Source organism: Crassostrea angulata, chromosome 10, assembly GCF_025612915.1.
Source record: "Crassostrea angulata isolate pt1a10 chromosome 10, ASM2561291v2, whole genome shotgun sequence".
Lineage (NCBI taxonomy): Eukaryota > Metazoa > Mollusca > Bivalvia > Ostreida > Ostreidae > Magallana > Magallana angulata.
In genome coordinates, this window is record NC_069120.1 from 117,252 (window position 1) to 133,784 (window position 16,533).

The following is a 16,533-nucleotide window of genomic DNA, read 5'->3' on the forward strand; positions in this document are numbered from 1 at the left end:
CTCTCTCTCTCTCTCTCTCTCTCTCTCTCTCTCTCTCTCTCTCTCTCTCTCTCTCTCACACACACACACACAGACTGATGGATTGACTGACTTTCACGAATCTAAAGAAGTGCATTGAATATCATAAATGAGCAGCTAATGATAAAAGAAACATGCAGTCAGGGGACACGTGCATGAAAACCAAAATGTAAACCATGTAAATGTACTTGCAACATACAAGTATAAATATTATACATGTTATACAATTTGCATGCGAATACATGTATATTCTTTGTAAACACATTCATCATTATTACAGGCATGCATTGGAAGCTAAGCTGGTCATAAATAGCCCCCTCTCTTTACGGTATTGCTGCCTTATATAAATATTATATCATGGTCAAAATAGATATCGTCATACAGTAATTATAGTTCATTTTACGGGAAGAATGTACATAGTTTTGTGATTGAGGTGTTATATTGATAGTGGGTATGTAAAATGTTGAGTAGAATATGTGTAAAAGACATCAATGTTTAATTTGAATAATAAAGAGGTATAGCGCCTTCTCCCATTATTTCGCCTACACCTAGCTGTGTTTGACGGAAAGTACCTGTTACTAAAAATAGCTTCAGGTACCTAGCTGTCGCAATATGATTTTCGAAACCTAGATACTGGTTTTATAATGGTAACTGTAACAACTGATTTATCACAAAGTCGGGAAACTCTGTGTATAATGTTTATTGATATTTTGAACCGTGATAAGTTAAAAAAAAATCAATGGATCAAAGTGTAAATTGAGTACATGCATACTGTTTATATTGGGTATGCTTATACTCGGACTGAACTTAACAGTCAAGATAATTCTTAAAAAATCAGAAGATAAGATACATCGTTCTTAATCTCTCTATTATTTTCATGTTTCAATTAAGTAAAAAAAATAATTTACTACATGGTGGATTCGATCCAGCGACCACAAAATCAAAAAGACCCCCGCGTTACCACTAGGCAACGCATCTAACAATTACGGAAAATGTATTTTCATTATCTATGGCTCTATACATGTTTGTATTAGAAATTTGTCTGAGAAGATGGGTGGATAAGGCGTGTAAAATGCCCATACGCGGTCGGACAGGCTACTGAAAAATTAAAGTATCAGTAAATCTGATGGGTTTTTTAAAAATCATTTATAACAATATATATTTAACGAATCATTGATTTTTAACCTGTAGGTATGTTCAATACTTGGAATATGTTGACTCAAACAGGCGTATACGTATCAAAACCTGCAAATACTGTCATTTTTCAGAACTTCAAGGCATTTTCTTTTATAGAGTGGGTCTGTGCTCCATATTTTTCTCATAATCTAATTAAGGTCTATTGGAAAACAAACCGATTTCAATCAACAAAAACGTGGAGAGATGACCCACTATACATTAAAAATATCATTTTGTATCCTAACAATTGAACGTCTTGAAAAAATAATACAAGTCCGGTAGTTCGTGGCCTAAGTCACACATAATATTTCTAAAGCCCAATTTGTTGTGTCTGAAATGGCTCAGTGAGTCCCTGGAATAAGCTAACCTTATATATCTAGGGTTTTAATGTTACGGGTTCGATACCACCAAAATTTCCGACAATATTTTTTTTTCTTATTTTTTGTTAAATGTATTAAAAACTTACTATAGTTGGAAATTTTGCTTTTGCAAAGTTGTATTATAATATATTTGAATAGATTTAATTGGGGGAAAATAAATTCAAAATTGTATTTCACTACTAAACCGAATGGGCATTTGCGCCATCTTATTCCCCATCTTCTTTCAGTACGAAGACCACGTTAAACCGAAACTAATTCAATGTAAACGTGCACTACAATACCTGTAAAACAATTTTAATCGGATGTCTTTGGTTTAGAGTGGTTTAAATAATCAAATATCCAATCTTTTATCGTATACTACACTTAAAGCAATTAACTTGGAAAGGAATACCTTAGTTTAAGAAAATGTCTATTCCTCTTAACCTGTTACAGTGAAATAAAATAAATCCAACGTATGATGAATGTGAAAATAAATAATCAGCTCTTGTACAATCCAGGTTAATATAGACATACTCTATAACTATGCCCCATCAGAGGGTCCCATAATTTGTCTAATTGCCTAATTGGCGAGTAGCCTTTCGGGGAACACACCGGCATGTAACGACAGGTGCTTGAGGACAGACCCCCCCCCCCTTATAATCCCCCACCCCAAGTATCTAGACCCACGGGACTTAATTCATGATTTTTTTTTTAATTTCAAATTATCATTTTATGACGTATTTATAATCTAATGTTTACATTCATTGCACTAAATTACGTAAAACTAACATTTAAAGTCCTAATATAAAAAAAAACACGTGATTTTACAACATAGGGATGGTTTTAGGAAATTTTAAAGTAAGTGATGTCCTAAAGTTAGGACAAAATTATGGCGGTTCCTAAACTTAGGAGAGCTTCGAGAAACAGACTTGAGACTACACTGTAAGACGTATCCGAAGACATACATGCACTTTGTACACCTTCGTGAACATGCCTGCTTGTGTTTAAATAGCACTTGATAGTAAACATTGGAAATGCACAACAAACATAACACCTTCCTGGATTTAATACACAAGCTGTCAGCCCGTAAAACGCATTCCTGCTTGCTTTTGTAAAGGTACCAGACTGTCACCCACTCGTGTGAACACAGTTACACAGAACTCACAACACATGTGTGATATTATATTTATGCATAAAAAATTAGGATTTTTTTTTCGTAAGTAAATGAAATGGTAAGCGCGGTGGCCGCTCACTGCTAGGAGAATGGGTTCCAGAGGTCGTTAGTTCAAGCCCCGGCCGGGGCAGAGGTGGAGCTCCAATAAGGTGAATTTCTCTGTGCTTTATGTATATCTTTATCTTTCACTATGGGCAGGTATATGTCAATTTGAGAGTTATTGCAATGTTTGTGCTTATTATATGTATATATCTATGCAATGTGTTTCGTCCCGATCCTATCAAATTGTCAAATTTATCAACTAACTGTTAATTACTAGTATTTCAAAATTTCGCTCGTGTTTCCACTCAGCTCGCCCTTCTGCGTGATCCAACCGCTCATCAAATTTTGTCCAGCGTTCAGACACCGTTTGCTTGTCTAACGTTGCTCACAGATGATGATCATATGGGAAAATGCAATGTTTCAAGGGGTCTGTATACCGTGTGGACAAACAATCAGACAATCATCAAATTTCTGAGATCGTGAATCGATTTGTAATGAAAATGTTATTTCGTGAATGTAATTTTGAGGAATTTAATTGGGACTATGTGAATGGTGTTTAGTTGAACGTGTGTAAAAGAAGGCTCATTTGTAAGTGTTACTTTGTTTTCGTAATTTGTGAAGTCAAATTGATATACCTTGTCATAGGTATGACCAATTTATTTATTAAATCTAAAGCCCATATTTTTGCTAAAATCCGGAAATGAAAGAAACAAATCAGAAGGTTTTAACATACCGGTATATCATTGTTAAAATACAAGCTGGGGAAAACTTCCGAAATTATCAGACCATGCAAATGATAACTGTAATCTTACATTCTTTGGTTTCTATTCATAGACACCGGTATCTCTGTTGTCGTGAGTTAGTAAGATTATAGAATGAATTAATTTTAAACAGTCATTTGTACAACTATTTTCATCCAAACAATCTATTTTATCAATATCAAACCGAATTTTTACCCGGTCATTCCACTGTTCATCAACTATTAGACACGTATCATAGCATTGCTCAAAATATTGATGAAGGTAAATTTTCATGTATGATTTTTTGTGATCTGTCAATAGCATTTGAAAGAGTATGGCGTAGCGGCCTATTATTCAAGTTACAAAACTATGGATTATCTGGTGATCTTCTTACGTGTTTTTCTAGTATCACAGAAAGTGATTTATAAGGCGCTTTCATGAAGTAAATCAGAATAATCTGTTGATGTACCCCAGGGATCAGTGTTAGGACCACTTTATTTTTAATAGATATCAATGATGTGGCTGTTTATATGTTTTCAATGTGTAGACCATTTGCTGACGACAATTCGCTGTATTTAAAAAATCATTTGTACCCAATGCTGTTAACAAGTGGAATTTAATAAGGTGGCTCACTACACCGTGAAATATTTTCTCAAATCAGCAGAAAATTACATGATTATGATAAATATCATAATGGATAAGAAGTATTTAAGTCAAATAGGCAAATAATGTGCAATTTTGGATAAAAAATAAACTGAATGCAAAAGCTCCAGGCGGATTTGAACTCATGATCTGCGGTTCAGAAACCCAATACTTTAACCACTGACCTACAACGATATACAACCCAATCGAACGATATTTAAACAAAACATTTAAAGTGTAGCTGTAGTGAGGTACCACTTTTGCCTATAGGGCGAAGATGCGAGAGTGCGAAGGCGAAGGTGCGACGGTGAATGAGCGAAAGTGCAAAAATGCGACGGCGAAGCGCGAAGATGCGATGGCAAAAGTACGAAGGCGCGAAGGCAAAGGAGCGATACTACTATCGCGCCTTCGCAACTTCGCATTCTTGTCTTCTTCGCACTTTCGCCTTTGCTTTTTTTTATTGCACTCAGAAAGTCTCGGTCCATTGCATAGAATTTGATGCATATTTTAATGTGTACACGTGACATATATGTTTACCAGTGCTGGCAATGCTTAATCATTATAAACTCCACATAAATGTAATGTCCGCCATAATGTATACATATGCACTTCCAGACCCCTGTAACCAGCTGTCTGTTTACCGTGGATCAAACACAGTTACATTCTAATTTCATTCCTTGCTCATGTATGGATCTAGAGGGGAAGAGGGGTCCCCCGGTAAATTCAATATTAAAAACTACATAGTAAAGGGGGAGGGGGTCCGGATCCCATCCCCCCGGATAATTCAATTTTATTAATTAAATATAATAAAATTCCAAAATAAGCATCGGAAGCCTCACCTCGACCAATTCAATTATCCCTCGACCCCCCCCCCCCCCCCCCCCCCCCTCGAAAAAGTTATGGATCTGCGCAGGTTGTTGATAATAAATTCTAAAAAAAAGTTCGTCTATGTCTCAGATTGTCATTTTATACAGCTAAAATTGTCTCTCAACGATAGAGAGCTTCACATTTATAAAAAGGAGAAGGCGAAAGCGCGAAGATGCGAAGGCGATAGTGCAAATTTGCGAAGGCGCTTCTTTGCCTTCGCAACTTCGCACTTTCGTCGTCGCATCTTCGCGCTTTGCCGTCACATCCTCGCACTTTCGCTCCTTCGCCGTTGCACCGTCGCAACTTCGCACTCTCGCATCTTCGCCCTAAAGGCGAAAGTGCGAAGGTCGAAGTGGCCCCATCGGAATACCATACAGAATAGCCAACTCCATAAGTGTTCCGTATACGGTATGCATAATGTTACGAAAACTCTTAAGTATTTTTCTTTTGTACCAATCATCTACTCAAGAATTGCTTCATCTTTGTTTAGGCAACAACCATTATTTGATAAAATTAGCGAAAAATTCTAAATTTTATGTTTTAAAGATATTAAATATTGGATGATGCATCTATCAAATAACAAAGAACATGCATGACAAGAACAAACAATTTGTCATTGATCTATTGGAGAGGATAACACATTCCCATATGTAATTTTAGACAGCGATATTTATCTGTTTAAATGGTTACATGAATTTGCATATACACTATAAAAATAATATTTCTCCGGACTTTTTGTGAGTTGTGTGGAGCTTTAGCAGTGGATTATTGAGCTATATAAGTTTTAAAATTCATGCAATTTTAATGATTTCATTGATGGTGAATAGATTTGACGTTGAAGTGTTCAGTTGTGAGTGTGTATTTGAGGTGTTGTATTAGGACTGTGTGTGAATGGTGATCAGTTGAACGTGTGTATAGCAGGTGTTCATTTGGAGGTGTAAATTTAATTTGTCATTTTAAAATTAATTGGAAACTTTGCTTAATATTGATATGCCTTGAGTATGCTTAAATTGGTACACGATTCACAGTCTGATATGAACAAAAAATAGATAATCTTGATTATATCCAGAGGCATTTTAATTAGACTGCATATAAATGGTGTTTAGTTGAGCGTGTGTAAAAGTGGTGCTCATTTGTAGTGCTCATTTGAAAGTGTATCTTTTTAAAATCACATTTTACCCAAGATAAAGTCAAAATAGGAACATTGAATTTGCCTTATATCAATACTAGTATGCCTCACGCACGGTGCTGCATCCATCGGGGAGCCCCCCCCCCCCCCCCCCCCCCTTCACTTTTTGTGACTATGCAAGAAATTGTAATGAAAGTAAAAAAAAGTTAAAGTGAAATTGTGAAATTGTAGTTATAGGTAAAATATGCCCCCCCCCCCCCCCCCCCCCCCCGGATTAGGATTTTGATAATTTTTTTGGAAAGTTTGTTGTTATTTTTTTTTTGCTTTCAATATTTTTGGGGTGAGTCTCCCCTCTCCCTCCACTTTCAAAAACGATGCTACGTGCCTGTGCCTTGAGTATGCTTTTATAACTTAAACGTCTGCTAAGGGTTTTCAACCATTGATAAACCTGGACAGGACCGAAGTTTTAATGAAAGCATATTGTTTTTGAATTCTGTGAACAAAACTCAATATTTTATCAATTCTTGTTTAGTTTCAACCTAGAGATGGATCCAGAATAATTCCGAACAAATGCTTCATCTTGCATTCACTGTGCGTTAGAGGCTCACTTTGCGCTTATTAGTTCACGGTGTTCATTCGCTTACCGTTCACTTACCAAGCGCTCATCAAATTCTGTTCAGGGTTCAAACAGTGTGCTTACAGAAATTAAAAGTTCGTTCATTGCTGCTCACAGCTCAATTGGGCAAGTAGAATGTTTCAGGGACTGAACATGTACATGTACACGGAACGGCCATCGCTGTTTAGTTTGGTCCTTCGTTCAGCGTTCACCCATTAATTGTTGCTCACTGAAAGTTTTGAGTTTTTTATTGTATTGTTCACAACTTAATTTGGAAGGTAGAATATTTTAGGGACTTTTAAGGCATACGGAATGGCCATCAATGTTTTATTCAACATAGTTTATTTTTCCGTATTAAATTGATACAGTTGTTTTATTTTATCAGTGATATTCAAACTGAGATAATGATTATATGCAAATGGTGTTAAAAGATATACTAGTATACAATAGTCAATGCAAGTAAATTCTATCGTGTAGCAAATTCCCTCACAAAACAAAAACCGAATGTTTAAGTACAGCTGTAGCTAATGAAATATTTTTTTCTAATGCTACATGTATGTAGGGAGCATAAACGAGTACACATACATGTACATCTAGTCAGCTCTTGATGTTGATAATTGAAAACTTAGTTGTCCAAGTACTTGGGTGTCAAGTAGCGCAGTGGACATTGCACTCGCTTATCACCGCTGCAACAGTGTGATCGACAGGTGGTTGTATGTGAAAGGGTACATGCATATGGTGGTTTCCCGCTTGGACGCGTGGGTCTCCGGCTTGCTCCCATGTCAATGACCTCCTCGAACTAAGATAGGTGACAACAAAAGATACTTACTCATGTTGTTGAACTCGTTTATCAATCGTTGTAAAATAAATAAAGTTTATTTTTAAGCAATACTCCGAAATACATGTGATTAAGAGATTTTCGACGAATTTTAATTGGTGTTCAGTTGATTGGGTGTATATGAATTTGTGGAGTTGTATTGAAAGTGTGTATATGAGATGTTCACTTGAACGTGTGTTTAAGAGGTGTTCAATTGGATGTGTAACTCTAGTGTTTAATTAGCAGGTTCCAAGTCAAGGTAAAATAAAAGTAAAAATAGAGGAAATTGCAACCGATTACAAAAATCCAGAAATAAAAATGAGTTCAAAGGTGTTTTTCGTTTTTTATTTGAGTGAGTATAAATGGTAGTGTCCATTTGGAGGGTGGGGAATACAGGTGTTGGATTGGCACCGCTTACACGTATGTGTGTGTGTGTGTGTGTGTGTGTGATTACAGTGTACATGTAATTGTTATTGATTGCCTTGCTTCCATGAACCATATATATATTTCAATAATGCCACATTGCACTAGAAATATTCTGACAAAGATGTTGAGAGAGATCATGGAGAGAGAGAGAGTATGAAAAGCCATAACAAATTTTATAGTTATATGTCACTTCCCACTTAATGAGTTGTTACCGGTATAGCTGTTATCATGGTAATGTTTTGACCATGTCTCAGATACTGCATGTGCCCATAAAAAAGTGTAATCTAGGACACACCCTTTTGTTTTGATAATGACAGCATTTAGCTTTGTAATGATAGCTAGTGTATCTTTTTTCTTCTAATCTACAGGTTTACCTGTGGCCTCCAAATAATCTGAGGATCAGGAATATAGAAAATATTGTCAATTTGATATTGCTAATGACCCAGTCAAGTCTGCTGAAGCCCAGAAGGTACTTCTTTGTCATGTAATAAACTCACAACTTGTCCTCCATATTTATACATATTTGGTTTAAGCTGATTGAAAGCCAAGCAAGGTCATCTAAATAGCTACAATGTCTTGTGTAAAAGGGAAAGGTTTGTATGGGCATCTTGTTGCAAATCTGCATGATTATCTGTATTTTAAGTGGTAGAAACCTCTGAAAGGAATACCAGGAGTTTGAAAATATTATAAACCTAACGAGATGTGTTTTACAATCTTTGAGAATATGGGATTTGCAGAAATCCCAATAATTTCTTATGCTGGAAATATGTTTTTCAGATTAGTTTTTGTTATTGAAGCAATCTTATTTTGGTGTACATAGAATGTTGATAGTTGAAACTCATACAGACATTCATATGTTACATAAGTGTTTGTCTTTGATCTTTGTTCAATATATTTAATATCTTTCTGTCCACTGGAAATCTAAATATCTTTGAAGTTACACCATTGAAGTTACACATTTATTACATTTATCATGTGTGTGCAGAATTGATTGAGCCAGGTTTCCTGATTTTGTCATATAAGTGATACATTGTACTGCTTTAAAAAGTATATATCACCTGTGACTTACTGGTATATTAGTACATATTTCATTTGTAAAATCAATTGACAAATTTAAAGTGTTTTGTAGGACTGAATTGTTTTTATGGCTTTTAAAATTATTGAAAGTACATGCACATGATGCAACTATCTTTTGATGCTGTTTATATAGCAAAAAGAAACTCTCAGCTGGGTTTAAAATTAGTGGCAAAATGATATAATACAATTATGTACAATATAAGAAAAGATTACATTGTTAGTAATAGCACATTATTGAAATAACTGCATTGAATACATACATGTAAGTATTTGATGAGTGCACAATGTTCGCAAAAATTACATGTAATTCTCTTAACACTCTATGTTTATTCTATTTTAGTTTCCAGACCATGACATTAATGAATATTACTTGAATGGAATGCATGAGGATTAGGTTGGAACCTTATTCTGCCTTTTTACCAACTCACACCATATTTTCAAGATTTATGGAGCCAACCACAGAAGAATTTGTTCTATACACATCATTCATAACATTCTTATTTATGTTACATAACTTTTTATATTACTGGATGAATTGTTTCAACAATAAGTGTTCACTTAATGGATACCAGCAAACTTTTTATCGAGTGCACTTATTTTGTATTTTTCCTACCCATATATCTATTAACATATGTTTTTATATAACATATTCATATACATGTAACATTTTTGGAAACAGCTATTTTTTTTAATTGACATTTAGCCTTACTATTTTATACAAGTTTTTTTTAATATACTCTTTTGTATACAAACAGAACAAAAATACTTAGTTACAATGGGAAATGGACATAATATATATAAAAGTGTCTGATAAATGTATAGGTCTTGTTCATGAACAGAAGAAATTGACAGGAAAATATTCAGTTCTAGCCATCAAATACAAATACATGTATTAATATTTTTAAAGAATATCATCTTATCTAAATAAGATATAAAAAAATGTTTCCCTTTATTCCTATGTTTGGAAGCAAATCCAATATATGATTAAAATTACTGTACAGTATATCCTATTGATTCCTATAATATATCACTTTAGTTTCTTGAACAGCATGTTTATTACTTTTTTTTCTTAAAATGATGTATACAGGGTCATTAATTTATTTGTGTATTTATTAATGTTACTTAAACCTAGTCAGGTGACAATATTGATATTCATAGCACGGGCTATGAATGACCGTGAAAGTTATTGTGTACTAGTAAAGCCATCCGAAGGCTCTTTTTCGTGCAGTCATTTAAGTCCCACCCACCCGCCCTTTGCTTCATATTGTATAATATATAGATGTATCCACTGTCTAAAATTTGCAATTTTATTTTGTAGATGTGGAAGATTTGGTTTAGAAAGAAAAAAAAAATTTGTTATATTGAAATTAATTAAAACTGCACTTTCAGAGCGCTTCACATCCTACTCACGAGTTTGTGTTTATTTCATAAATATTTTATGTTCGTTTGAGTGAAACGAAGAAGAACATAATCATTATATTCAACTAGATACTAATATGCCTTCTGCAACCTTTTCATTGTTTAAATGGTATGGAATTTTAATTACCTTTCATATGAAAAATGACATCTAAATCTTAAATTGCTGTAAATTATATCCTATCCATCTAATGTATCATTTTATTTATGTTGAAGTTCGTTTCTGTTAGTATTATAATTTTTTTAGAATGATATATGCAATTTCATTAATTTTTTTTTCATTTTAAGAAAATTCTCTTACAACTTGTGTATTTTTTTTTCAATTTACATATTACAGTGTATTAATTGAATGTAGTTGTGTAGATTTTTACATGTACCTACAAGCAGTATACATTTAATATTCACCAGGTACATGTACCAGCCTACTATATTTGATATATAAATGTACTTCTTTCATGCATTTTTTATGCATTTTACTCATTGTTATATGCATAATTTATCATTAAAATACTTTGAAAACTTTCCTCAATTAATTTATTTTAATAAGATTAAGAAATGGACTATAGTCAATGCACGTTTTCAAGAGTTGTCTCTCTTGGGGACAATAATGAATGCTCCCCAGGGTTCATGACCCTGAATATTGAGTAGGCTGTGAGGTGTGAATATTCAACCTTGTAAATTGTCAGTCTGACACCTTGATCAAGATATTTTGTTTTGCCTCGGACTAGAATGTCGCGACGTCATTGGATGAAACGCGTCACGTGGCTGCCTTACAAATTTCTTTAAAAGGCAAGCGTCAAAATTTATAGGGCAACATGGCGGACGTAACGTCATTTGAACTGATTTTCTACACAAACGTTTGTTTACATATCAAACTTTAGGTCCTCGACAAAACAAAACACTTATTAGGTTTGTTACTGACTGTTTAAAGAAATTTGTGGGGTCGGTAAAGTCCATAGAAGGCGAGGCGAAGCCGAGCCTTCTATGGACTTTACCGACCCCACAAATTTCTTTAAACAGTCAGTAACAAACCTAATAAGTAATATTACGTAACGACATATCTTTATGACGTGTTTTCTCTGTTTTAAACAAAAAGCCATAAGGCCCTTTTCTCATGGGCGCAATCATTATAGGAACATGCATAAGTACATGGTTTTAAAGGTTACATATAACATGCAATACATGACTAAGTATCTCGTTCCAGTGATATCGATGCGGACCCGGGGTCGCCAAATCTGACTTGTTTATAAAACTCTCAATTTGAATATTATTGATCCCGCATCCTATCTTGAACCTGGTAGCATAACATTATCTAAGACTACTGTGCAGTATACTAGTAATTTTGCTGTACTTACAAAAGCAACCGTCAGGCCACAAAGTGCATTCTGTCACTCTGCATTTGAACAACGATTGCACAGTATATGGGTATCAAAATACTCATGACTAATTCGTCATACTAACGATTTGTACTCATTAAGGTCACAGCATGGATATCTGTTATCAGTGCTTAAAAAGATAGTAAAAACTGGACTTGAAGTTTTTACGGAGGAGATATAATTGTAAAACTGTTAACGGACGACAAACGAAAATAAACAAAGACCAAAAGCACTGCCACCTGAGTAATCCAGGTGACCTAAGAACTTGGCTGAGAAAAAGTATAAAGCCACACCCCATGCTGCAGTATACTCTTACATAATATTGTAATTATATGATTGCCCCTGTATTGGGTAGAAAAAATGTAATTTATTCTGCAAAGATCTCTTCGAAAGTTTAATTTTTAATTGGCCTTCTTTTCAAAAGGTTGCATTGCGTTTAAAAAAATTATGAGTTACCAGAAAGTGAACCTAGAGAGCCAGTTAGCTGTACTATATGGACATGGTCCTTTCAGTTTCTCTGCCATTATATCATCTTGAATATTCTTATTTTGATCACCTTTAAGTGAAAGTAAGTATCTCATTATTATGTCCACCTAAGAAACAAATCAAATACACATGAAAAACAGTGACTAAGCATGCACCTGTATTAGTTACTACAAGAGGTCATAAAAACTGTGACAATCCAGATATTGTCTTTCCGCGTCAAGGAGTTTCGGTACTTTAATAGCTAGCGTTGTTTGTGGGTAATATTAGCGAAGAAATCCATGCTGCAGGAGGGTATGCCGTTTAACGCTATTTTTGGTGTGTTAGAAACCCAACCCAAAATTTGTCAGTCTTCTTAATGTCATATATAAAATAGCTTCAGGTTGTATTGCAGAACGCATTAAAACATTTCTAGACAAATTAATAAGTAAAGATCAAACAAGTTTTATAAAAGGGAGATTTATAGGTGAAAACATTAGGATTATATATGATATTATGAACTATACAGAATGAAATTCCATACCTGGTCTGCTAATGATGATAGATTTTGAAAAAGATTTTGATTCGATATCATGGAATTTTATTTATCAAACACTTGACATATTCAATTTTGGTCAACCTATCAAATATTGGTTTAAACATTTTATAATGATGTACATTCATGTGTCTAACGAAATGGATTCTCTTCAAAATACTTTAAACCCCAAAGAGACTGTAGGCAGGGTGACCCAATTTCATTTATTTTTATTATGTGCTGGAATATTAGGAATTTTGATAAGAGATAAAGATATTAAAGGAATAACAATAGATGGAGAAGAATATAAAATCTCTCAAAAGGCAGATGATACATCTCTTGTTACAAATGGATCACCAGAATCTTTAAATGGGATTCTTATAGAATTAGATATATTTTTGCGAGTATTTCAGGTCTTAGAATTAACTTTACGAAAACAAAAATGGTCTGGATAGGCAGTAAAAAAATTTCAAAAGATGTTTTCATCACTCGAGATGGAAACTGACCTGGAATAATACAACTTTTGATCTGCTAGGAATTAAAGTTTCAGTTAACTTACATGAAATGCCAGAACTTAATTATAAAAGTAAATCTTTGGAAATTGAACAAACAATTAAACAATGGAATTCAAGAAAATTAACTCCAATTGGAAGAATAGTTGTTATAAAAACTCTAATTTTACCTAAAATGAATCATTTGATTTTAACCTTACCCAACCCCGACCATGGATTAATACAAAAGTTTGATAAAGCTTTATTCAATTATCTCTGGGGGTCAGATATACACAAAATTAAGAAAAATACAATCATTCAAGACTACAATCAGGGAGGGCTAAAGATGATTGATTACAAGGAATTTATGTTAGCACTTAAATCAACCTGGAGAAAAAGACTTCTTCATTCCTCGCCTAAATGGATACATATTTTAGAAGCTGAAATGAATACTAGTGTTAGCAACTTATGGTCAAGAGGAACTGAGTATACTCTAAAAATATGTAAATTAATACATAATTGTTTATGGAAAGAAGTACTTCTGAGCTGGACCAAAATAACTGATTGCCAAATAATTATAACAGAATTAATTCCATTTGAACATATATGGTATAATCCAAGAATTAAAATAAACAAGGCGTCTGTGTTTCTAAAACAATATTTTAATAATGGTATGATTTATATTATTGACTTTTTTTATCCAAATGGTAATTTCGTAACTTATGAAACGATTATTAACTCAAAGGTAAAAACAAATTATGTAGAATATGTAGGACTGAGGAACGCAATTTTTGAATATATAGGGACGTGTAATATGACACAAGTAAAACAAAAGATTCAGCCATATATACCAATGCCCCTGAAAGTGTTTTACAAAAGTAAAAAAGGATGTAAAGATATGCACAATTTACTAACTAGAGAAAAGAAAAAGCAATTTACCTCGGTAATAAATTGGAGAGAAAAGGGATATGATATGAATGAATTTGACTGGGAAAATATATTTGAACTTCCATTTAAAGTTACTCTTGAATCTAAACTCCAATTTGATGCAATATCAAATGTTACATAGAACTGTTCCTACAAAAAATTATCTACTATAAAATTTATCTTAAGGACTCTCCTCTTTGTAGCTTCCGTAAATTAAACATTGAAACAATAAAACATGAATTTACAGAATGCTCTGAAGTTAAGTATATATGGTATAGAATTGAATAGCTGTTCTTAACAAAATATAATGTCTCTTTTGTTTTTGATAAAAGTAGCATACTTTTCGGTAAATACAACAATAATAAATTATACAGAGTTCAGAACTTATTGATACTTATTGTAAAACAATACATTTTTTCCTGTAAATTCAAACCTATCCAAAAACTTGACTTTCTTAGTTTAAGTATCATAATTGCCGATAGATTCCTTATTCAAAAATTTATGCTATTAAAAAACTGCAAATATTTAGAATATAAAAGAGATTGGAAAGTAATTTGTGATTTGCTGTAGGTAGCATATGTATTCGCTATTATACTGAACTTAGGAACCCAATATCCATTACAACTTATGTTTGATGTACATGGTGTGATTGCCTGTCTGTCTTATTTTATCTCTCTGTGATATACAACTCTTTTGCCAAATATTACGCTAAATATTATTTTTTTTTTGTTCCATGTAAAATTGTAAAAGAGTTTCAATAAAATGTTTCAAAAAAAGAAATTGTTAGTTTTTAATTTATACAATTTAGTTCAAATGCCTGCGGACTTTAATTTGTACAAACCCTTCGATGTAACTGAATAAGTCTTTCCTAGTTTTCTAATTTTTTCGAACAATTGCAATAAATAGCTATAAGAGCTGGAGCCATGAAGATTCGGAGCCATAAGAGACCCACTGTAAATCCAAGGGCCTATTTCACTAAAAGGCGTACGACCGGCGTAACCTTACGCATGGCATAAATCAAATATTTGGGCTAAGGTATGTTTTCCTAAAAAACGTAAATTTGCGCCGACCTAAATTAAGCCAAATATCTACGCTTAGACAAGGGTGGTCGTAACTTTTGGCGTAAACAAAAAAAGATTGCTAGTTCTGTTGCTGAGAATATCCATAGTTACCATAATGTTAAATTGTACAATTTGTCACGTAAACTTAGTTAAATTCGAATAAAATTAAGAAAATAGAGAGTTTTGATAGGTGGTATCAATTCTCGCATAGAAACGTTCTTATCGTGCTTTATTCACATTTTTATGCATGAGTTCACCCGTTCTGTACATTTGTTTCAAGATATTTTTGTACTGCACGCTACAAAATCCTCATGGGCGAGCCGGCTGATATCCTCAAGCGAAAGTGACAGTCAAAAAGCACCAAATAAGAACTGTTGAAAAGTAAGTATTCATCTTTATTTCCTCCATTATCGAAATTCGAATTACACAGGTAACAAGTAGATTACAGTGAACGAATAAAAATTATATATATATATATATATATAAAAATATATATATATATATATATATATATATATATATATATATATATATATATATATATATATATATATATATATATATATATATGGGTCATTATCAAAATATGCAGCCTTTTGCGTCAGTGTCAATTTAAAGGGGGAAAAATAATGTTCTGGGGAATATATACAGTACCATTGGATTTTAGAAACTTAAACCCATATTGTTGAACAAATAAATCGACAATTTTACTGCTTAAAGTATAAAAAAAATATTATTTGTTATGAGATTTCGGTGAATTTATGTTGTCATTAAATTTTTCCAACGTCTTTAACCTACAATATCTTCAATAATATTGATGTTTTATTCAAAAAATCGCCGTTAATTTTCAAAACAACATTCATATTTTAATTTCTGCTATGCTCCTTAACAAGTTCTCTTTTAAAAACAATGAATTTGATGAGATATATGCTTGTACAAAAAATTTTTGTCATTGGTGTTACAAGGCAAATTATATAAAAATATCTTAAAATACATCAAGTAAATAATATTGTACTACAGTTGGAATCCCCCAGATCATAGTGACATCATTCCCTGCTACTAAAAAGATAAATGTATCAGTGATGACATCATTGTGATAGAAAATATGACAGAAAATGTTAGTATGCTCCGAAAAATACAATGTAAACTGTGTCAGTGGGATAACGTGCTATTTAAGGTTTT

At 33.2% G+C, this 16,533-nt stretch overlaps 1 protein-coding gene across 1 annotated transcript in view; it reads right to left on the minus strand.

The window, feature by feature from the left end:
• Window positions 1-16,533, minus strand: part of LOC128165650 (cell death abnormality protein 1-like) — a 111,558-nt gene that overhangs the window by 81,955 nt on the left and 13,070 nt on the right. The window lies entirely within an intron of this gene.